Source organism: Bufo bufo, chromosome 3, assembly GCF_905171765.1.
Source record: "Bufo bufo chromosome 3, aBufBuf1.1, whole genome shotgun sequence".
Classification (NCBI taxonomy): Eukaryota; Metazoa; Chordata; class Amphibia; order Anura; family Bufonidae; genus Bufo; species Bufo bufo.
The window spans coordinates 222,607,986-222,631,545 of record NC_053391.1 but is presented as its reverse complement, the minus strand read 5'-3'; the positions used below and the strand labels follow the sequence as shown (position 1 = coordinate 222,631,545).

Genomic DNA, 23,560 nt, shown 5'->3' with positions numbered 1-23,560 from the left:
TCCTCCCCGGATGAAGGAGGCCATCTCTGCCACCACCTTGGTAAAAATTTGTGGTGCCATAGAGAGGCCGGACGGCAATGCCTGAAACTGCAAGTGAAGGATCCCGAGCTTTGTCCTTATCGCTACTCTGAGAAAATTCTGGTGGTCTGGATGTATCGGAATATGGTGATAAGCATCCTTTAAATCCAGAACCGCCATATGACAGCCCGGAGACAAAAGATGAATCGCCGATCTGATAGTTTCCATCTTGAACTTCCTGACCTTCAGAAATTTGTTCAGATGCTTTAGATTTATAATTGTCCGATACAAACCATCCATATCTAAGAAAACAACCTTAACCCTTTAAGGACCAACCATTAGAATTTACAATACCGGTGGCAGAATTTCAATGTCTTTGTTCTCAGACCTCTTCTCTTCCTCCATAACTGCAGCTAAACCTGCATGCAAGCAATATTATCCATTACCACCAGCCATCAGATTTTCTCTCACCTGAGAGTCCTTCTGCTCTGTCTCTGCAGACCCACCATGCACCGGACGCCACCTGGAATAGGGATATCGCCGCCAAAACTCAGCCTTATTCCCTCTATCCTTCCGGTACCACACATACCTCTTCGCGCTCTTTACTCTGTTTAAATGCCGAACATCCGGTCGGCTGACCGGCAGCGCCCGGCCGTGGAACGCATGCTTCTTCCTGCTGATGTCATCAACCTGCGTCTAACCTCCGGTCCCGGCCTGTTGCGTCCCGGCTGCTCTGCAGACATGTTGGGGCCTTCTGGCCACACTTTCACCTACGGTGTGATCTTCCTCACCTGAGGGATCGACACCTCCTGCCTCCTTGAAGAGCAAGCGGTCCCCTGGATTACCGCCGCTCCCCATGTTCCCCCAATCCCCAAGCCTATGGGAGAAGAAACTGCGGGCAGGTAACACAAATCCTGTCCATGACCCTCTGGTAGCTACCAGGGCTTCCTGGTCATGGGCACCTAGAATTCAGAAACTGCAGGCTTCCCGCTCCAGGACAGGAAACCTCACTGAGGTGGGAGAGTGGCTCTACCTTTTTTATGCTGCAGGTTTCCTGTCCTGGAGGCGGAGCCATCTCTCTAAAGTGCTGTCGTGGGAGAGGGGAAAAATCCATTTTAGCATATATTACTGCTGCAGCAGCATTATGCATAAAGCAATCTTTAGTTTCTTCACATACCACTGTTTTCCTTGAGTTTTTCCCATAGTTATGTTTAAACATTTACAATATGAGGACCTTCTCATGGTGTCATATTCAACAACTTAACATTAATAAATATTATAAATAAAGACATACTACCGACATGTATTAAAATGGCCGTGGTCTTTTTATTAAATTTGGGGCGTAACCATAAATATGACCAAAAATTCCTAAATCATTAACTCTTAAAATCACCACATATGTTAATAATAGTCCATTACTGGACTCATCCTTGGTTCACCCAGAAGGCTCGGCGACTAAGCCCCACCCCCACATTCAACAAGACCGCAACAAAAAAAGGCGGGGGCGGGCGGGGGACGATCCTCCTGCTTGACTCTTCAAACGATGACAGGCTCCTTATGGTGAGTAACCTCTATAAATACCCCAAATTCCACCGGTGGCCCTTGACCAATCCACATTAAAAGGTCAAAATAGAACAATGCCCAGCAACTGGACAGCAACCAATTTGGCCAATAATAATGCTGTCCTTGCTTGCCCACCAACCGGTCAGCAACCATTCCGGCCAATCCCAACGCTGTCCTTGTCGCCGGCTAACTTGAGCATCTAAAGGGGGGGAGAAAACCAAGAAGAGCATATCGTGTCTCAATGACGCCATCAGGGGCAAATGCCAATTTTTGCCTTGCCACTGTTGCAATAGTTCAGCTTGGGCCCCCTCCCCCTTCACTCAGCGCTGGTGCATCTAGCTTTTCTTCTGCCCGAGGCAAAAATTGAAACGCCCCCCCCCCCCATGCCAAATTCTCAAACTAACTCCCTTTCCTACAGTCCTACTGTTAAAGGGGTTGCCCTCTTTTTACTACTGATGACCTATCCTCAGGATAAGTCATTAATATCAGGTCGGCAGGGTCCCCCAGCACCCCCGCCAGTCAGCTGTTTGAAGAGAGGGCAGCGCTCATATGAGAACTGCTTTCTCTGCTCTGTTCACCTGCTCACCATAGCATTTGCAGTGATGAGCAGATAAACAGAGCAGAGAAGGTAGCGCTCATACAAAAAAAATAATAAAGCAGACAACCCCTTTAAAGACATACTTGGAAAACATTACATACAGCGCTACAGAACATACAGGGTAATACAGCGCCACATATGTACCTCTTACATCCAGTGACTTCTCTTCTCTGATGTAGATATTCTCTTTTCTCTTCTCCTCTCAGACCAGACCGCCATAGTGACTTCTTTCAGCCGCGCTTCGTCTCTGCAGAGTTTAACAAACAGAAATCTTACTTTCCTACTTTTCCATCCTCCTCCTCACCTTCTCAACACCCCATCCTGCCACCCCCAATTCTGGTACCACACAGAGCGTCAGTACAAAAACACCCCTTTATATTGTGCGCCAGTAAAAAAAAAATACCCCTTCAAGATCAGACCCCCCATATAAAACCCTAAATGAGACCCCCCATCTCAGACTAAACCCCCTTTAGACTCTATGTCAGACCCCAGTTTTAGACCTCAGAGCAGACCCCCCCATTAGACCTCCATGTAATACCCTGACCCAATATCAGACCTCAGATAAGAACCCCATTAGACATCTAGACCCCCAATCAGACCCCCATTAGACCTCCAATCAGACGTCTGTACCCCATTAGACCGCTCCAGACCTCAGTCAGACCTCCAGACCCCCCATTAGACCTCTCCAGACCCCCAATCAGATGTCTATACCCCCATTAGACCTCTCCAAACCCCCAGTGAGACCTCGAGACCCCCCATTAGACTTCTCCAGACCCCCAATCAGATGTCTATACTCCCATTAGACCTCTCCAGAACCCCAGGCAGACCTCCAGACCCCCCATTAGACCACTCCAGACCCCCCCCCCCCCGTGAGACCACTCCAGATTCCCAATGAGACCTCCAGACTCCCCATTACACCTCTCCAGATCCCCAAATAAGACCTCCATATCAGAACTCAGATCAGACTGTAGAATAATAAAATAACTTACCTCTCCTGCCGCCACTCTCCCTGTCCTGGCTCTCTTCTCAGGGCCCACGCTGCACAGTCACCTGACCTCCTGCAGCGTCAGGTCAGCCAGGACACAGCAGCGCGGGACCTGAGAAGAGTAAGCAGGAGGAGGGGTAAGTACAGCGCTTCACCCCGCCTCCTCCTGCATGCTAGTGAGCGCTTCCATTATGGAAGCGCTCACTAGTATTCCCTTTATAAGATGCACTGCATCTTATAAAGGAAAAAGTGCAGTACCACTGGCAAGGGGGCATCCTGGGCCCCCCTGTCTTAGGGGCCCAGTCGCTACTGCGACCCCTATAGCTACGCCACTGATTACAGATCTTTTGACAACCATTGACACACTAACTCAGGTATACATGCCTAGCTCTAATAAACTAGCATATTAAAAAAATATGACAGCTACCCTTTAAAGCTGCTCGGTGATTGGTTGCTGCGGCCAACAAAGGCTGTTTATCTTTTAAACGATTTTCATAAATCTCCTCCACCAATGTGTTTTCTGACCATTGTATTCTCCATAGCATTCCCCCCGCCTCTCCCTATAGAGAAGGTGATGTGAAAACGCCTGAAATATGGCAAAAGCTCTAGCATGCTGGGGGAGCTTTATCAATCTAGCGTACAGAAACCCTTTCTTAGTTGCCCATAGCAACCAATCAGATTTCACCTTTTGTTTTCCAATGAAAGGAGGAATCCGATTGGTTGCTATAAGTAACTAAGCCAGTTCTACTTTATACCAGTTTTGCTAAATCTACTCCATTGGGTTTTTGAATAAAAGCTAGAAAGACAACAAAACAACAACAAAAAACTCCACCTAATGAACAAAGACACCGGTAGTAAAAAAACAAAAAAACACTTGTGTGTCCTGTATTTCATATTTCCCAAAGACCTTTAGATAAAGTCTGGAGCTGGAATTTTTACAGCAAAAAAAAAAAACACCACTAAAAACACAAATGTGCAGGAAAAATGCCTGCAAAAACCAGGCATGAAAGCACCCTCAATGCTGTAGCTGAAAAAAAAAATCCAAAGTCTTGCCTTTTGTCACAGGCTATAATGAGCCATGAGTGTTTGTTTCCTGTAGAGAAATAGTTAAATAATCCCACAAAGATAAGGCACTTTCCTTTAACCCTTTGCTTGCCTGAAAGCCTCCGCTAACCTTGTCCACCTTTCTTTACCTTTGTCTTCCGCCGGTTTCATTACTAATTAACAGGAGCAGCTGTATCACTAAGTGGGAATCAAAGCAGCTGCCTCCGTTGTCGCCGCTCTGCACCCTGTGCCCCCAGACGTCTACAGCAACTAGACATCGTAGTCATTTACTAACCGGATAGTAAGTTCGGATGTTTTACGCAGTAGGGGCTCATGCACAAAAACGTATGTGTTCACATTTACATTCATTTCAATGGGCCCGCAAAAGACGAGGACAGCACACCATGTGCTTTCCATATTCGTCTGTCCATTTCGCCCCCAAAAAAGATAGAACATGCCCTATCCTTGTCCGTTTTGCAGCCAAGGATAGGAGATTTCCACAAAAGTTGTGTTTTCAAGTTCGGTGTACAAGGTTCGGGTTATCTAAGAATTCCGTTATTCCAGAATTCTTAGATAACCTGAACCGGAACCTTGTACGCCAAACATGAACACTGTTGGATTATTCGCAATTCTGGGGTCACGCTTGCGGGAAACATTCGAGTTGTGCTGAAACGCCGTTCATTTCTATGGCTTTCCTGCTACACTGCAATACTTTGGCACGTGACACACACCCAAATCGCTGTGTAGCCGCACGCTAATGGGAAGAGATAGCCATGTATTTAGCCCCTGTACTAAGCTTCCGTCTGACAGCTATTATCTGCAGACAGTACAGTGTATCCAGAGCTGAAAGCACACAGCTTACTACTCCTCCACTCTCCCTGTCAAAACCTGATTAGCAATATCATAGGACAGGGGTAGGCTACCTCCGGCACTCCAGCTGTTGTGAAATTATAACTCCCAGCATGCATACTTCCTCTATTCTTCTCAGACGTCTCATAGAAGTGAATGGAGCATGCTGGGAATTGTAGTTTCACAACAGCTGGAGTGCCGAAGGTTGCTGACCATTGTCATAGGGGGTACAGCCAAGCATTTAATGCATACTTTTAATAAACCAATTGAAAACATGGCATCAAAAAATGCTTGTAGAAAGAATGCAATGAAAAATTCTTGAAATTCATGGTAGTTTTTACTAACAAAAAAAAAAAGGAAAAAAGTGCACGTGGAGGAGGTCTTTAGGTTTTTCTGAAAGTATCCTAGTAGAGAACTGCTATAGCATATGCTATTGCAAAAAATATCAACTGGAAAGTTCTACAGCGCAGGTTCACACTATTTCCATATTCTGATGTTTCATCAAAGGGGTTTTCTGATTTGCATCAACATCCTTTGAAATAATAATTTATAATGGTAGCTGTAATTTTGTAATATATTTATTTTACCTTTATTGCTTTTATCTTCCATTCTGGGCTTTGGTCACATGACCATGTCCATGTAGCTCTTTCTTATTGCCTGTATTGTTATGTCCATGTGTCAAAACAGCAACAGGGGCAGTGATAGGGGAGTGTCTATCTAACTAGCTGGTGGGAGGAGCTATAAACTAGCTGGGCGGTGTTAGGGGAGGTGCTGGACCTGAGAAAGGAGAAGTGCATCATGGGATTGGTTGGATACAGGAACAGGAAGTGCTACATACAGGATGTAACAAACCAGAAGGATTGGTTTATGTAGTGAAAACAGGTCAGGAGAGTCCCAATTGAAAATAAAACATGGGGAAGATGTAAATGAGGTAATCAACACCATGAGCATATCTGTTACAAACCATAATAATCTTGGGTTTTCCAGGATTTTGATACTGATGACCTCAGAATAGGTCATCTGTTTGTGATCAGTGGAGGTCCGACACCCAGGACCCCCGCCGATCAGCTGTTTGAGAAGGCAACGGTGTTCCTGTGAGCAGCGCCGCTTTTTTCCATGCTTACCAGGCACAGCGCTGTATATTGTATAGAAGCTGTGCTTGGTATCTCGTCACGCTTCGGTGTGGGAGGGAAACACCACACCGAGCATAGGAGGGAAGGGGGGAACAGGGAATCAGACCTGAGAACTAGGGAAGGAAAATGGACACCTAGTGAAAACCCTAACCAAAATCCTGACTGACTACCAGTATGAACAGACCCCAAAGGTAGGTGAGTTCATACGCAGGAATACCTAGAGTCCTATCAAGCCCTATAGGACCCTGGTACTAATGGCAGGGCCGAGACAACCTGTTCCTCCAAAAAGGAATAACGAACAGAAGTCTCCTTCAGGCCTAATACAAACAATAGGGAAATGCAACACACAGAACCCAAACAAAATACAAAAGGGAAAGGAAAGACTTAACTTCAAAGGAGCAATGGAAGCACCAGGAACTCAGCCGAGATCCAACCACAATCTATCCAAAGGTCCAAACAGAAGCTATAAACCGCACAGCATTGTGGGAGAGGCAACTATAAATAGAGAAGGTTAAATTACCCTAAAATCCACACCTGGGGAAAGAAGGTGTGGCAAGCACCAGAAACAACAAAGACGTCATGTCAGATAAAACCATGTGTTGCCAGTCTCACCGATCTCCTGCCACCTGTTGCGGGAATGTCCATGACCATATCGCTCCCAGCCCCATTCACTCCTATGGTGCTGGGTGCAATACCAAGCACAACTACTATACAATCTACAGCGCTGTGCTTGGTAAGCACTGAGAAGGCTGCGCTGGTGCCTTCTCACACAGCTGATCGGCGGGGGTTTCGACACATGTAGCGTTTCAGACACATGTAGCGTTAGTGATGACGTCGCTAGGATTCACTGCTGGGGCCCTCTCACTCTCTATTCCAGCCCAGCAATGCACCGTCCACCCACTGTGCAGAGGACCTACAGCACAGCCCCCATAAGGTATGTATAGGCCTAATATGCCAACACTTTGCAAAGGAAAATTTTTGATGATTAATTTGGTGCCAAATTTATAAAAATTTGTATGCTTACTAATATATATGGCACAACTCCAAGCGAACTCTTATATAGGTACCTAATGACTGCCATACATGCACTCATATAGCAAAACCAGCCAGCAACATTCAAAGCAGGAAACGTACACACAATAAGGGTATATTCACACATGGCAGATTTGTTTCAGAAATTATATGGACTGAAAATCTATTCCATATGCTGCGTCCCACTCAGGACATGTGGGAACTGCAAAATAGCTTTGAAACTGCATTATCACATTGCATGTCATTTTGTATTACAACACCTGTTGTATCCCTGTTCATAGGCTGGTTAGGTGCAATTTATACATCCCACCACTAGATGGGGATAGCACTTAGGTTATATAAATACTTAGGTCAGGCCTAGTGGGATAGAGAAAGGAGTTGAGTTAGGTTGTTGAGAGGAGTAGAGTGGGTTGTTAAGCTGAGGCTACACACCCCAGAGTAGTCGGTGAAGCCTGATGCAGCAATGAGGTAGAGCCAAGGTATGAGGCGCAGGACAGCGTTTTCCTCCTCTGATCCTCTTAGTTCCTACATCCTACAACCAGAGGATAGTGTTTGCGTCCCTGGAAGAAAACCAAGCTAAAAGAGAGACATCGGTGATAACAGCCACTACCTAAGGCTTAATGGGCACCTTTGCACATGGTGGAGGACAATCTAGCTACAGGCAGCCTCACCATACATTGAAGAATACAGATTAGCTACCTGTTCAAGGGCTTGGAAGATACAGAAATAATAGGACTAAGCATACCAATAAGTATTACAGGCAACCTCACCAAATTACTCTAGTTTACCAGAGACCTGAAGCAAAGTCATCTACCAGAAAGACAAAACCCAGCCAAACCTATTAACAGTGGATCAACAGAATTCCTCTAAAGAACAATAGACTGTATTCTGTCTGGATGTATATGCCGCAACTGGAACCAACTTCAGTAAAAGTTGTGAGTTGTATCCTACCACTGTCTACTTCATTCTTCAATCTAATTACAGCTGGTGTTACCACCATTAACGGTACTGGCGTCACGACAAATACCACCAAGGGACCCAGCCGCCACAAGCACCCTAAACACCACTGCCATCAGGGGCACCTCAACCTCCATCTAGGCTGGTGCTTCCCTACCACAGAGCGTGCCCCGGAGGATTTCGTGCTGTCTTCCTCAACACTGTGCTGCCGACCCAGGGAGGCTGTTGAGGAAGGGTTGAGACGTATGCATATATATCCATGCATGCCTGCAAACACGTGCGGGCATGTATGGTATATATAAACATACATTAACCACCGCATCATGGGGTGATGTGCGCAGATGTGCCCAGCATCTGCGCACGTCTGCCCATGGTGATCCCCAGGGGCTCATGGTGGCCCCTGTGGGAAATATGTGCCCCCTGGAAGCTGTGCCCCCTTATAATGTAGGGGCCGTGCCCCCTTATAATGTAGGGGCCGTGCCCCCTTATAATGTAAGGGCTATGCCCCCTTATAATATATATGTGCCCCTTTATAATATGAGATCCCCCTTATAATAATAAGATACATGCCCCCATATCCATAGGCCCCAATATCTGCAACCAGGTGCATCAGTGTGAATGTGCCCCAAGCATTCGCACTGATGCAATCTGATTGATTGCATCAGAATGACCGGACAAAGGTCCGGTCATCCTGATGACTACAAAGGACTCAGGTTCAACAGAATCTGAGTCCTTTGTTCTAATTATCTCCAGAGCCGTTGGAAATAATTATGCATGATAGAAGAAGGGGAGAAACCTCCCCCCCTTCTATTATGCGCATTCCGGCAGCGAAATTAACATCTCGCTGTCCGGAATGCTAGAGGCTACAGACGGGAGATCAAAGGCATCTCCCGCCTGTTAGCCCATAGCGCGTCCCCGATGTGATGATGCCCACGTGGATGATGCGCGGCGCGGGAGTGCGGGCCGCCGGGGATAAATATCCGGCGGCCCCGGCACTCAAGTTAGTTAGGATCGGGGCCCCCACCTTGAGGAGAGCGCAATCGACGCTCAGTACAGTGCGGCCCCCCCTCCTCCGGCTGAAGAGCCCGACCGGACCCCCCCCCATAGAGGAGAGCGCATCCTGCGCTCAGGCAGGTCGGGAACGCGATCGGCGCTCAGGGGGACGGAGCGGTCTCCCCCTATTGGAGAGAATCACCCTGGACAATGAGCAACGAACCCTAAGTATCACCCCCTTATTCCCTACCACTATACCCTTTAAATCCCTGACCCCATACTGCCCCTTGTTAACCCTATAACCCCTGATGGACCAACCCCTGATTTACCCTTTCCCTACCTTTATATAAATCCCTGGTGGCAACCCCTGCATCCCTGCCCCCCCCCCCCCCCCCCCCACTGTACACTTGCAGGGTATTAACCCCTGCATTGCTGTACAGCCCTGATAACCCTTTGTGTTTGTGGTCTGCTTACACCCCTGTAAGACCACCATTAACCCTCGTCGTACCCCATAGGGATAGTATATAGTCAGGTGGGGTGGGTTGTTATATATTTGTATGTGTTAACTGTATAGTTAGATTATGGGTGGAATTGGGAACGTGTAGTGTAGTTTAGGATTGTATATTTGTAGTGCTGTGTATTGTTAGTGTATTGCGTGCTTAGTGTATTAGGTTTTAATAAATACCGTTATATTTGTACCCTTTGTGTAGCGTGTACTTGTTAGCGGTAGCGAGTTAGTAAGGCGCATGCAGGTAGCGTAGTGATTAGCGTAAGGTAAAGGAAAAGTATAGTAAAAGTATTGTAATATTGTTATATAAAGGTATAAATGGGCAGGGTCATCAATAGACGGCTCCTCCCATTTATGAATATTAATTATTCATATTTACATAAATATTAGTGATTAATATTCCCCCTTTACAGAGGCGTTCTGCTAACCGTGAGTAAACCGATGAACTGTACTACTATTTCTCTCATCAGCCCACCGTGCACCTCACGTGTCGCCCCTGCGGTTCTGGCTGGCTGCACATACATCTGAATAGGGTTGTTTCTGCAGGAAACCCCATAGAAACCAATAAAACAGTCACATAAATGTCTGCAACAAGTCTGCTGCATGTGAATCGATGCTAATGTGGTACTGCTTTAAGCTAGCCATATACAGTTGACACCATATATACATGATAAAATTTTTGGGTTTCATTCCCTTTTTCAACCCCCTTCTATTGATTACACATTATTGTAAGCATTTGTTTTATTGTGTTATTTTGTACCATATGCCAAAAATGTCTGATAGCTACAGGCCCTGCTTATGGGAATAGGCTGCGCATGTTCAGCTACCTCCGTTCACCTTGATGGGACTTCCAAAAAAAAAGTGAATGGAGATAGTTGCAGGTTGCTCCATTTTGTAGGGGTTAGAAAGACCTACTAAATGTTGAAAAATGCATGCGTTTCAGGCAGGGTCGGTTTGGCCATAGACTCTACAGTGAAATTTCCCGGTGGGCCGATGCCCAGGGGGCCACTCGCCCTCTTGATGGCTGCAGGCCAGGTACATAATGATCTGATGCTCAGTGGTCACAGGTGCCCTCCTGAACTCAACTGTATTACCGTCCTCATGACGGTGATACAGTTGAGTACTGGAGTTGGAGTGACAGTATTTTGTACTAACCTGTGATATTTGGTTCTGCTGGGGCGGTACTTTGTGCTGCACTATGGTATTGCAGGCCCTGCCTACTTCTGTTGTCCCCGCCTACTTGTTTTGTCCTATCTTTTGTCAATTTGGATCAACCTACAACATGGGGACACTTTTAGTTTTTTTCCAGGGCCATTTTAAATTCCCAATCCGCCCCTGGTTTCAGGAGCCCTTAAGCCTCATGCACATGACCATTTGTGGTCTGCAAACCGCGGTTCCCCAAAACATGTATATGGCCCATGTGCCATTCGTATTTTATTGTGGGCCCATTGACCTCAATGGGTTCGCAGTCTGCATGCAGTTCAATGGGAGCTGAACTGCATTAATCCAGCATGGCCACTACACTTTGAACGGTGCTGTGCTTCCTCCTCCATTCAGAGAGTTAATTCCTGCATCATAGGATGCAGAGGATGCGAGTGCAGAGTGTGGGACCCTCACTGATTGGATATTAATGACCTTCTACAGATGTTACACTATGTTTGGGCTATTTGTCCAGCGTTGCTCTCTTTCTCTCTCTGCAATGTGAGAGGAATGAGGTAGTGTATATGAAGACATAACACCACTATGAAGTTTTGTTTTCCCTGGAGGTACAGATGTAGTAGAGTTAACATACATGCCTTTTATCTAAACTAAATGCGTTAAGCAAACACCTTCAATTGCTTTTGTCTCAAGATAACACGATGAGTTAAGAAATTAGAGTTAAGAGCTTGTGTGTTAACCCTGCTACATCTGTACCTGTGATGGCCTATTGAAGTGTATGGGAGCAGCGCTGCAGGAGACAACTCTGTCTAATGCACAACGGACGGAGCTGCATTAAGTCCGGCACCAGAGCGACTGCAGAATAGCAGTTCGGTGGATGTGTGGAATGTCACAACCCCACCACAGGATAGGCCATCACTTGTAAACGGTTGACGACCCCTTTAAGGTCATGTTTACACTGAACTGAACAAAAATCACCTTCAGATCCACAACTAAGGCTACTTTCACACTCGCGCTTGGTGCGGATCCGTCATGGATCTGCACAGACGGATCCGTTCAGATAATACAACCGTCTGCATCCGTTCAGAACGGATCCGGTTGTATTATCTTTAACATAGCCAAGACGGAGCCGTCTTGAACACCATTGAAAGTCAATGGAGGACGGATCCGTTTTCTATTGTGCTAGATTGTGTCATAGAAAACGGATCCGTCCCCATTGACTTACATTGAGTGTCAGAACGGATCTGTTTGGCTCAGTTTTGTCAGACGGACACCAAAACGCTGCAGGCAGCGTTTTGGTGTCCGTCTCCAGAGCGGAATGGAGACGGGACGGAGGCAAACTGATACATTCTGAGCGGATCCTTTTCCATTCAGCGATGCTGTGAGTGTTGCGCATGCGCCTATACTTAGCAACCGTACGGAGAGTCTACCCCGGCGAGACAGGTCCTGGAACGGAAAAGAGGATTTCAGGCTAAAAGTGTATACGCAAGCGCACACTGGTGACAGGCACTGGTCAGTTTGACACTGACGGTGTATCAACTGGATTCCTATTGGCCAACCTTTGTGACTAACAACAGATCGCCGGCGAATCACTGGTGATAGGGTAAGTTAACGACCCACCCATGTGATATATAAAGGGCAAATCAGAGGACGATCGTGTTGTTAGTAGCTCCATAGCCCCTGAAGACGCCACATCTGTGGTGAAACATGTCGGGGGAGCTGCAATCTTAGGTTTTAGATCAGTGCGGTGTGCTTGTAGTCCGGCCCCGGTGAGCTGCAGACACTGGGTTAGCCGTGACAAATAGTTACATTCTATCCATAAGAGGAACAAGGGATAGAGCTACATACACTCTATCCATAATGATGCGGGACTGACAGTGATTTATCTCGCCATACTCCTGCTAAACTGAAGCAGGGAAATTCAGTTAGATCAACTCCTCAGGATAGATTTGTAGACATATCAAAGATAGAGACTGCAAATACAAGCAGTGGATATAAGAAAACAGAGCAATTACTGTTATCAAGCACCAGAGCATTTGAACTTTTAAATATTTTTCTTTTCTTTTTTCCGTTAATTTGAAAGAATACTAAATAAATGTTATATTTTAAAATAGACCTTAAACGGGAACCCATTAGCCGTTTGGCTATCTGAACCTTAATAATTTAAATCCCGGGTCCGAAGGGTCCCTGAAAGGAAACTTTTCCATTCAGAATGCATTAGGGCAAAACTGATCCGTTTTGGACCGCTTGTGAGAGCCCTGAACGGATCTTACAAACGGAAAGCCAAAACGCCAGTGTGAAAGGAGCCTAAAGCTGCATGTGTTACACTTGGGTTTTGACACAAATTTTATTCTAGATTTAATCACAGGGTTCCCTGCATTGCAAAAATCTGAAACTTTTTTTTCTAAACCCGCAGTACATTCCTCAAATCTGCCCTATTTTTTTTATTTTTTTTCTGCAGTGTGTGACTAAAGTTTTGTAACTGTACTGAGCTTCGCTGTCCAGTTTTGCATTATGTTGTACAATATACAGTATTTTCCAGTCCTCCTATTGACTGTTACAGCAGTAGCAGCCTGTTTCTGTCTTAAAAAGGATCACTTGCATTAATGGGTTCTTTTTCCCCTATAATCCTCTAATACTTCATCCTTGTAGATCACTTCTGGAGCAAGCAGTGATCTGACATCTCGCAATAAAATCTGCAAATCCCCTTTATACTGAAAGACAAGAAAAATAGTTAATTTACTGTAATTCAGAGGTCTCATATGTAGTAGGTTTTAAAACAAGGTTTTTTCTTTTCATGTACGTTCTTCAACTAGAAAAGCCCAACATTTCTTTATATCACCTCCTCCCTGTAGCAGAAAATGTAGCCTTGATCCTGGCTATCCACTCCGTTGTAGTGCCAGTGTGGATCACACACAGATATGTTCTTTTTCTGGACTTTGCAAGATGGAAAAGCATAGTGTACTACTCTTTTGCATCCTTTTTTCCAATATATACATTAAAGGTGGGACAAAAAGGGGATGTGAACACAAGCTAAGCTGCTCATCCCTACAAGGGCCTACAGAAGCTAAGAGAACTGCTGTGAAGACTAGTTTCACACTAGCTTTTCTGGTTGGAAATAGCATGCTGAACGCTGCCGGAATGCCGTCTGGCCCCATTAACTATAATGGGGTCCGGAGGTGATCCGGCAAATATGCAGAGAATCGGCGAGACAAGTACCACTGCGTGCAGCGGTTTGTGTCGGTCCGATTCCCAGCACTTTATGCCAGCCTTTATGAACAGCCTGCCGGAAAGACGTGCCGGCAGTCTGAAACCAGCCTAAGAGGTATTTGTGTCCCCTGAATTGTCATGTGTAAGTATTCAAACATAGCTGGCAAGTTTTTAATATGTTCCATTCACTATGAAAGAGATACTATCGATGACAAGTACCATACTGAAGGATTCTTGAACAGATGTTACTATATTTTTTTAATAATCTAACACTAATAAAGAGCACCCTGCATTCATTTTTATTATTAGAATCAATAAATTTTTATTGTTTTCCAATATAAGATATAATAATAAATGTCCTAAATCAGAGGATTGGAATTAGAGAAATAAAATAAACTAAATAAAATAAACAAAATAAATCCTTGAAGAAGATGAGCAATATCATCACAGCCTAGGCTTGTTTCACAGGCCCAGGAGGGGATCTCAAAACCAGGAAAAAAAAACGGTTCCATTTAGTCCTAAGTCATACTGAATGGAATAAAATCCTAATGCATACTGAATGGAAAAAAACTCAATTCAGGATGCATCAGGATGTCTTCCGCTCCGCCAGCATTCCGATTTGTGACCAGTCATAGAAAAGGAACAGACTGAATCTGTCACTAAAAACGATGTTAGTCAATGGTGATGGATCCATTTTTTTAAGATCCTAAAAAAACTGATCCTTCACGCAATGACTTTCAGTGATGGATCCAGTTTCTTCCGTTTTGATTGCACACACCTGCATCCTAACAGAACGTATGCATACTGATGATGTGCAAAATGAAAATGGATCCTTTTAATTCCAGTTTTGAGATCCTCTGCTGGATCTCAAAACCGGAATTAACTACGCAAGTGTGAAACAAGCCTTAGTGGTTCATGACAATTGGATTGCATAGCATGAAGAAGACCAGGTGACCCACATCTTTGCAAACTTGAAGTGAGAATGGTGGACAAAGGCCAAGATCTGTCATGGGAGAATGTATTGCTAATCCTTTTAGTTATATAAGAGAGAGTTGGGATATTTGAACTTTTCCAATTCTGAGTAACGGACAATATACTAGATAAAAGAGATGAGTTATGACCATTCTATATCTAGAATGTAAATGGCCGAGATTGAGAAACAATAAAGCTAGTGAAGGGGAAGGCTCTAATGAGTAGCCCAGTACTCTGAGGCCAAGGAAAATACTTTCTGCCACAGAGATTGAAGTAATGGGCAAGCCCACAAGTTATGGACACCTGGAAACATGTAACACAATTTATCAAGTGTAAAAAAAACTCTTAATCTCATCTTCATGAGTGATTCATAATGTGACGCGCATTTCAGATGTTTGGGAAATAAAGCGTTGTGCAGATATCCATTGGTCAAGAGAAAAAGCATGGCCCAGCTCTCTCTCCTAAGCAAGAAAAGGAATGGATTTTGTAAACATCTCCAACAGGACATACATTCATAAATTGGATGTAGGGGAGAGTGAGTTGAGGGAGGCAGAGACTAAAGTTTGAATTATGTCTAGGTTAGCCGTAATCTGAAAAGGATTATTGGATTGAATGAGGTGTCTGATTCTTAGGAATTTGTAGAAGTCTACATTAGGAACATGAAAGGTACAATGGATATGTTCGAAGGAATGTATATCCTTGTCACTGAAAATATCTCCATGCACCTTTCATGTGACTACACGTATGTCAAAATCAGGTAAGAGATGATCTAATGTGACTATAGGGTTTTTGTCTGAAACGAGGAGTTGTTGCTGGACATGTGAAATTGAAACCAGCTGTTAATGGTCGATGATGCTATATACGGTAAGGGTGGGCATGAAAATGAGGGGGTCACAGAGGAATTTAAAAGAGACCGAAGACTGTTGGAAGATATGAGAGCGGAATCTATATAAACCCAATGTTTTCATATGTCCTCAACCCACCAGTCTTTCAGTTTGGCAGTTTTGATCGCTAAAAAATAGTCATAAACGTTAAGCACGTGTTTTCTGCAAAAGTTTTGTCACTGTTCGAGGCCTCCCTTTGTTCCAAATAAAGGTGTTCAAGATTTTGATACGTTTAGTAAAAAAGGGTAGGGGGGGTGTTATTGGTAAGTTTCTAAACAGGTAAAGTAATTTAGGGAGGGTAAACACTTGGAAGGCCGCTATACGGCCTACCCATGATATCTCATAGTGGGCTAAATTGTAAAGTTCTTCCTCAAAGGTCAACAAAAAGGGTGGAAAATTGGTTTGGTATAAACGAGAAACTGGGGGAGTTTTATTAATGCCTAGGTATTTTAACTGTGACTTCTGCCAGTTAAAATTAAATGAGGAGATTAAGGAAGAAACTTGCTGCGTAGGGATATGAATAGGTAAGGCTTGTGATTTAGAAGTGTTCAATTTATAGTATGATAGGTGACCAAAGGACAATATGATGTCTAGTGCTGCTGTAAGGGAATTATGTGGGTCAGTTAGGGTGAGGCTCATATCCGCATAAAGGCTTATACAGTCATTACATTTCCCAATTTTAATGCCCTTAACCCACCCATCCTGTCTAATAGCCTGAACGAGGGGTTCAATAGATGGCACAAACATCAGTTGTGAAAAAGGGCACCCCTACCTTGTGCTGTTAGTAGTCATAAGAAGGATTGTGAAATATGAATATTTTCACCTGATCCTTTTGTTTTCCCTGGGAGGTAAGCTGAGGTCAGAAGTCTCTGGCAGCGGCATTTTCCTCTCACGCCATTAAATACACATAAACGTTCAACCGAGAGGGAGGGGAGACGGAAGGAAGTTGGGAGAGATAGCTGATCGTTTGGCCAACAGCTATTGAATGTGTATGGTCACCATAACAGTTTAGTCATGGCTGCAAACTTTGCAAAACCATTCTTTGCAAAGCCCCAAGTGCCCATTCACAGAGGAAATATCTTTGCACCTGTTTTGGGAGAGCCCCTTTGCATACAGTCTGTTGGACCCTACATCTCCCCTGATTTTCAGTCTGCCTCTCATCTCCCTGCATGCTTTGTCTAAAAGACAAACTGCTTCACCATTCCTTGGCCTGTTCTCTCCCCAGCTTCAGGTGCGGTGAAGTAATACATTGTGTAGGAGTAGGGCGATGGCCGTGGAATCCGACTCTGTGCTCCTACTACACAGCCCAGCAGGCATGATGTGTCAACGAATTATGCCTGCTGGGAAGCGCAGGATGTGCTCCAGTCATCGGGGCAATAGGACTGAGTATTTTTTTTTTTTTAAGTAACAGTAAAGCGAGGCATTATGGGGGCATAACTACTGTATGCAGGCATAAATACAGTGTGGGAGGCACCATATCAGCATAAATACTGTGTGGAGGCACTATTAGGGCATGACAACTGTGTAGGGTTACTATGGGATCATGACTACGGTAGGGCGGCACTATGAGGGCACGACTAGTGTGTGCGTGCACAAATACTGTTTAGGGGACACTATGGGGGCATAACTAATGTGTGGGTGCACCATTGCTGTGGAGTCGGTAAAGCCAAAGCCCCGACTCCTCAATTTCCCCTAACTCTGACTCCCACTCCCTCATACATGGTGCATGTTTAAGCGATAACTTCATTTAAGCTTTTTTTGTATTTTGTGTTGCTGTATTTCTGAATTTGAGATTTTAGAAAACGGTTTTCCCCCTTGTATTCTATGTATAGCATATAGAAGCCATCAGAGCAGCTAACCTCTCAGAGGAAAAGTAAACTAAAACATAAAGCATACAGAGAGAACAGGCACAGTTTATTGAACGTTTAGATATACTAAGAAGTACTTGCCTTTAAAGGGGCTTTCTCAGCACGTTGAGGCACTGGCTGACTGGCACTCACTCTGTCTCCTCAGGCTGTGGGGGGTCTCCAGCAGTTCTTAGCATATATTAACTTACTCTGACAGAGCAGGAGATTGTGAGCTCTAAAAGAATTACAGGTAAAGCCATGCTTCTCAGTCCTCACAACACTTGGACCTATTGCTGACGGCAGGTAATCTTGCTAAACCTTATAAGTTCACTCAGAGCTCAGTCCCATCATTGGGGGTGAGGTCACTCCGGCTCTCAGCTAATCAGGTCTGCAGGTTACCATAGAAACCTGTGTGCAGTGAGAGACCTGCTGAACTGTCTATCTAGAGACTCTATAGTTCATGACTAAAGTAAAATCTACTGACCAATGTATTTAGAAAATGTCTTCTTTTAAAGGGGTTCTGCACTTTGTTTAAACTGATGATCTATCCTCTGGATAGATCATCAGCTTCTGATCGGCAGGGGTCTGACACCCGGGACCCCCGCCGATCAGCTGTTTGAGAAGGCAGTGGTGCCGCGGCCTTCTCACTGTTTACCGCAGGCCCAGTGACGTCACGACTTGTATCAACTGGCCTGTGCGGGGCTAAGCTCCATTCAAGAGAATGGAGCTTAGCTGCGCCCAGGCCAGTTGATACTAGTCGTGACGTCACTGGGCCGGCGGTAAACAGTGAGAAGGCCGCGGCGCTGCTGGAGCGTCGCTGCCATCTCAAACAGCTTATCGGCGGGGGACCCAGGTGTCGGACCACCGCCGATCCGAAGCTGATGATCTATCTCATCAGTTTAAACAAAGTGCAGAACCCCTTTAACTGTCCCTTTATGTTGAAAGCTAATCTTTGTAACTAGTGAGAAAACCTCTTTAATCCTGTTTTCTCTAGCAGATCTGAGATGAGTGCAGCCATTCCTTCCCAGTGCCTTTACCTCTGATCTGAGCATCTACGTAAAGGGCAGCACACATTCATCTCAACTAAAAGCCTAGATGCTTACATCAGGAATAGAACAGACATTTATAGGACATTTCATCATTTTCCCAAATTCTTATGAAAATATATTCAGCACATACTGCATTGAACTAACTGTACCAATTTATTATATAGTTTTGGAGTCGGTCCATTTTATAACGACTCCGACTACACCAAAATGGACACCGACTCCACAGCCTTGCGGTGCACTGTGGGGACATAAATACTGTGGAGTGGGCACTATGAGGGTATAAATACTGTGTGGGTGCATTATGGGGGCATACCTACTGTGTAGGGGACACTAAGGGGATATAAATACTATGTGTGGGCAATATGGGAATATAAATGCTGTGTAGGAGCACTATGGGAGTATAAATACTGCTTGGGGCACTATGGGGGCTTCGATACTATTGTACCTTTTCAAAAGTATGCTACAGCGCTTCTTACAATACTGTAGACCTATGTTTACCAACCTGTGGCTCTCCAGCTGTTGAAAATCTACAACTCCCATCATATCCCAACAGCCTGCAGCTATAAGTGCGTGATGGGAGTTGGTGTGATGTTGTGACACATTATGCCTACTGGGCCTCTGATCACGTTGCATGTTCTGTTTAAAAGACAAATTGCTGCACCATTCCTCAGCCTGTGCTCTCCTTAGCCTCAGGTGCGATGCAGTGACACTTCATGCCTGCGGGACACAAAGGCCAGGAAATCGGCTTCTGTGCTCCTTCTACAAAGCCCAGCAGGCACAATGTTTCACCCCATCATGCTTGCTTGGAAGCACGGGATGTGCTCCAATCATCGGGGGAACAGGACTAGATGAGTATTATTATTTTTTAAATTAACAGTACAGGGAGGCACTATGGGGGCATAACTACTGTATGCGCATAAATACAGTGTGGGGGCACATGGGTGCATGACTACTGTGTAGAGGCACTATGAGGGCATGACTACTGTGTGGGGGCACTATGGGGGCTATGACTACTGTGTGGGGCACTATAGGAGCATGACTACTGTGTGGGAGCACTGAGGTGGCACTATGGAGGCACAAATATTGTAGAGGGGCCAGTATGGGATATAAATACTGTGTGGGTACAATATGGAGGCATAAACTCTGTATAGAGGGCACTTAGGGGACATATATACTGTGTGGGGTAATTAGAGAGGCATAAATTCTGTGTAGCGGCACTATGGGGGGTATTAATACTGAGTGGGGGCACTATGGCGGGGCCTCTGCTATTGTCCTTTTTTGGCCTTTTTAAAAGTTTGGAAGTATGCTTCAGCGCGCCGTACAATACCAACCTGTGTCTCTCCAGCTGTTGCAAAACTACAACCCCCATCATGCCCCGACAGCCAGCTGCTATTCAATAAGTTTTCACTGTGCTTGTTGTTAAGTCCTTTCAGAACTGTGTATGAGAAGTACAGTTCATAGCACTGTATATACTGGCACTACTGCGTTATATCATTTCAGTTCTAGTCTACATATAGAAAATGCTTTGTCTGTAGTAGATTTACAAGTACCATGGTTCACTGATGTAGGCTAATACTACAGAATATTTAAATATGTATAACCAGATGATGTTAAACCACAGTTTGTACACATCAAGATTCCTCATGTTTCTTGTATACCCTCTGCCAAAGGCTTGTCACCATCAGAGTCTGTTCAGTGAGTTGAGGATGCTGGGAAGCCAATGCTAGGGTGCAGGTGTATTCCACTAGGACACGAGTATGTATAGCTGGAACACCAGACGGACGTCTTCCCAAACATGCTGTTCTTAGAAGTGATGCGTTATTTGCATATGACAGCGAAACAGATGGGAGAGGATTTAACTCCCGCTTACTCTCTTAGCCACGTAAATTAGATTTGTGCTGAAAAAAAAAAATTATGTGATTTAAAATGTAAACTACATTTATCAGTCCTGACCTGTAGTACAAAGCTGACCAAGATAGTAAATCTAATGAATACAAGTGCACAGATGCCCAATACTTTGTACATTACCGCACTTACTTTTAGATTTCTTAATTATTGGAGCTTCGATTTCACACCTCCCCCATCCCAAATGTCTATTCAGTGTTTAATGATTGGTAGAACCCCCTGTATTAGCAGAACCATGATGTCGAATCACAGTGGGTCTATCACAGAGCACAATAAGGCTCATTTGCTTTATTATGCCCTTTTGCAAGGACTAGTAGAAGAAACACAAGGCTAATGGGGGTTTATTTTAGTGGATTGTCCAAAAGTGAAAAAGTCCAAAAGAGAACAAGTCAATCTTCAGCCAGAAATACAGGTTGACTTCCTAGGTCACTTCCACCCGTTAAAGGACCATTAAATACTAAAAATACACACACAAAAAAAAAATATTCATCCATTCCTCCCTTAATCTCCTCTGAGAAATACTTAAATATTCACTGTGTGTCCCAGGAGATCAGCCGTGAGACAACTGGCTGGAGCAGGAGCCTCACCCCCTCTGCCTTGTTAAACTGTACTTCTTGTCTACTTTTATGATTCATTTCTAGGTTTTACGGGAGAACTGTGTGAGTATTTTGTTATTGATAATGTTGGCCTACAAGATTTGTTCTCTGCCAAATAGGGTGGCTCTACACACTAATGTTGGAACCACCGCATGCCATGTCCTTGACAGTGTTCTTTCCCTATTAAAGTTTCTGTCAAAGTTACCTTTTTATTGTAAAAGCCACTGATACTGTTAAAATGATCCCAAAAATCTTTTGTAAACCCCCTACATTCCAGCACCACGTTCTACAGCCATGACTTCATGTTTTTGGCTGCCCATACACTACGGCTGGGTTCAGACCTGAGCGTATTCGATATGCGCTTTTTACAGGCGTTTTTATCGGGCGTTTTTAATGGGCGGACACAAGCAAACGCCCATTTTTTTGCGCGTTCCCGCTGAAGTCTATGGGTGGGAACGCGCGACAATACGCCCCAAAGAAGCTCCTGTACTTCTTGAGGTGTAGGGCGTTCGTACGCGCTGTAAAACGCTCAGGTGAGAACCATGCCCATAGGGAAACATTGGTTTTTGCCAGGTCTGAACCCAGACTGCTTCAGCCAATCACTTGTCCACTGAGACCATTGGGGCCAGCGATTAGTTGCAGCAGTCAGATGTGGTATACAGGCATTCACTGCTGCTGTCATGGCAACAAAGCCTGGCGGGGAGGAACAGTGGTGCTGGATCGGAGTAGGGTTGAAAGGTAAGTGTAAGTTTTTTTTTACTATCTTAATAGCTTCAGTGCTTTTTACAATAAATTTACGGTAGCTCAGACAACCCCTTTAAGAAAGACTTTTGGGTTTGTCTTAGAGGGTAGAGTTCTTGCCAAAACAGATTTTATCTTATTTGCCATCCATAAAAACGGTTTACTGTTTGACTCGTTTATAGAGTTTTTGTCGTTTTTTTCCATCCTATTATAACAGTCCAAAGAGCAACTAAATAGATGCCTAATGATCACTGTGGACCAGCATGTCTTGTGATTGTGCCTTCCTTTAAACTATGTACATATTTGACCTTTCCCACCTTTCAATAACTAGGCCTGATTTCCATATCTAAGAACCAGAAAGAGAAGTGTGTTGGAGAGATCAAAGTAGCTTGTAGTACATTGTTAAGTACCCACGGCAAATGCTGCTGTAAAGTAAATGACACAGTTAATACGATACACATCAAACGGTACTTATTTAGACTGCCTAGCGTTTGTGATAGTGTCTGATTGAATATAAGAAGCAAGCGTCTTGAGGTCTGTGGATGAATAGGAATATGCACTTCATGGCCATCAAATTGATTTTCATAGCAGTGTATTTTATCTTGCAAAGCAGTATCGGCCCCTTCTCTATGGACTAAGTGTCCCTATTGATATTCTGACCTTGGTTCAGTTACATGTGCTTTCCAGTATCCTTTCCAAATCTAGCCAAGGTAAAGTGACAGGGCCGGCGTCACCACCTGGCATACCCGGGCAAGTGTCGGGGCCCACTGTGGAAGCCACTGCTTCGGGCCCTGAAGGCAGAAAGGGCCCGGGAGCAGTAGCAGGGCCTCAGCGTCAGAATGGAGCAAGGGAGCATCAACAGCATGCAGAAGCCGACTGCTGCTGTCCCCCTTACAAGCTCCTGTGCTGCGGAGCTTCAGACAGGCCCCCTCTTCACTCCGTTCAGCAGAGCAGGACATTTAGACACGCCCCCTCTACACAGGAGAGAAACCGCAGGGCTGCAGCCGCAGTGTGAAGACAGTCTGTGAGTGAGTCTGTACTGTGACTGTCTTCTCTGTGGGGGGACGGGGGGGGGGCAGCGGTCAGGGAACTCTTCAAGCTGCTGCTGGATGCTGTAGACCAGCAGCTTTATACTATTTAGTTGTTTTACTGCCTCAGTAAGCAGTTTGCTTCATGACACCTGCCCCCCATATCCTGTCCTATTTCATCCTCATGAAGCCCCTGCTGTCTCCTTTCCTCCCTCATGTATCCAAAACTCCTGTTCCCCCCTCCTATCTCCTATTGCTGCCCTGCACAGACCTCCTGCCACTACTGTACTTCTTGTATGAATCCCCCTCAGAGCCCCTTCCACCTACTTGCTGTGTGCACCTCTCCTGTCCATCCAGGGCCCTGGGCCCCTGTCTCATTCCTCTGTCTCTCATGGTAGTGTATAAAACGCATGCACCATAAGGACCTTTTAACGTCACAGGGTCACGTGACTGTGCCCCCCCACCCCGTACTGTGCCCCATTATACCCTG

At 45.0% G+C, this 23,560-nt stretch overlaps 1 protein-coding gene and 1 long non-coding RNA gene across 2 annotated transcripts in view; one reads left to right on the top strand and one right to left on the bottom strand.

Annotated features, from left to right (window-relative positions):
- Positions 1 to 23,560, top strand: part of CDK18 (cyclin dependent kinase 18) — a 149,714-nt gene that overhangs the window by 24,419 nt on the left and 101,735 nt on the right. The gene's annotated exons all lie outside the window — the stretch shown is intronic.
- On the bottom strand, positions 5,905 to 22,127 carry LOC120995025. Its single transcript, XR_005777517.1, has 3 exons — positions 22,112 to 22,127; positions 6,435 to 6,441; positions 5,905 to 6,030 (listed from the first exon to the last, which is right to left on the bottom strand). It is a non-coding gene; the product is annotated as an uncharacterized LOC120995025 (long non-coding RNA).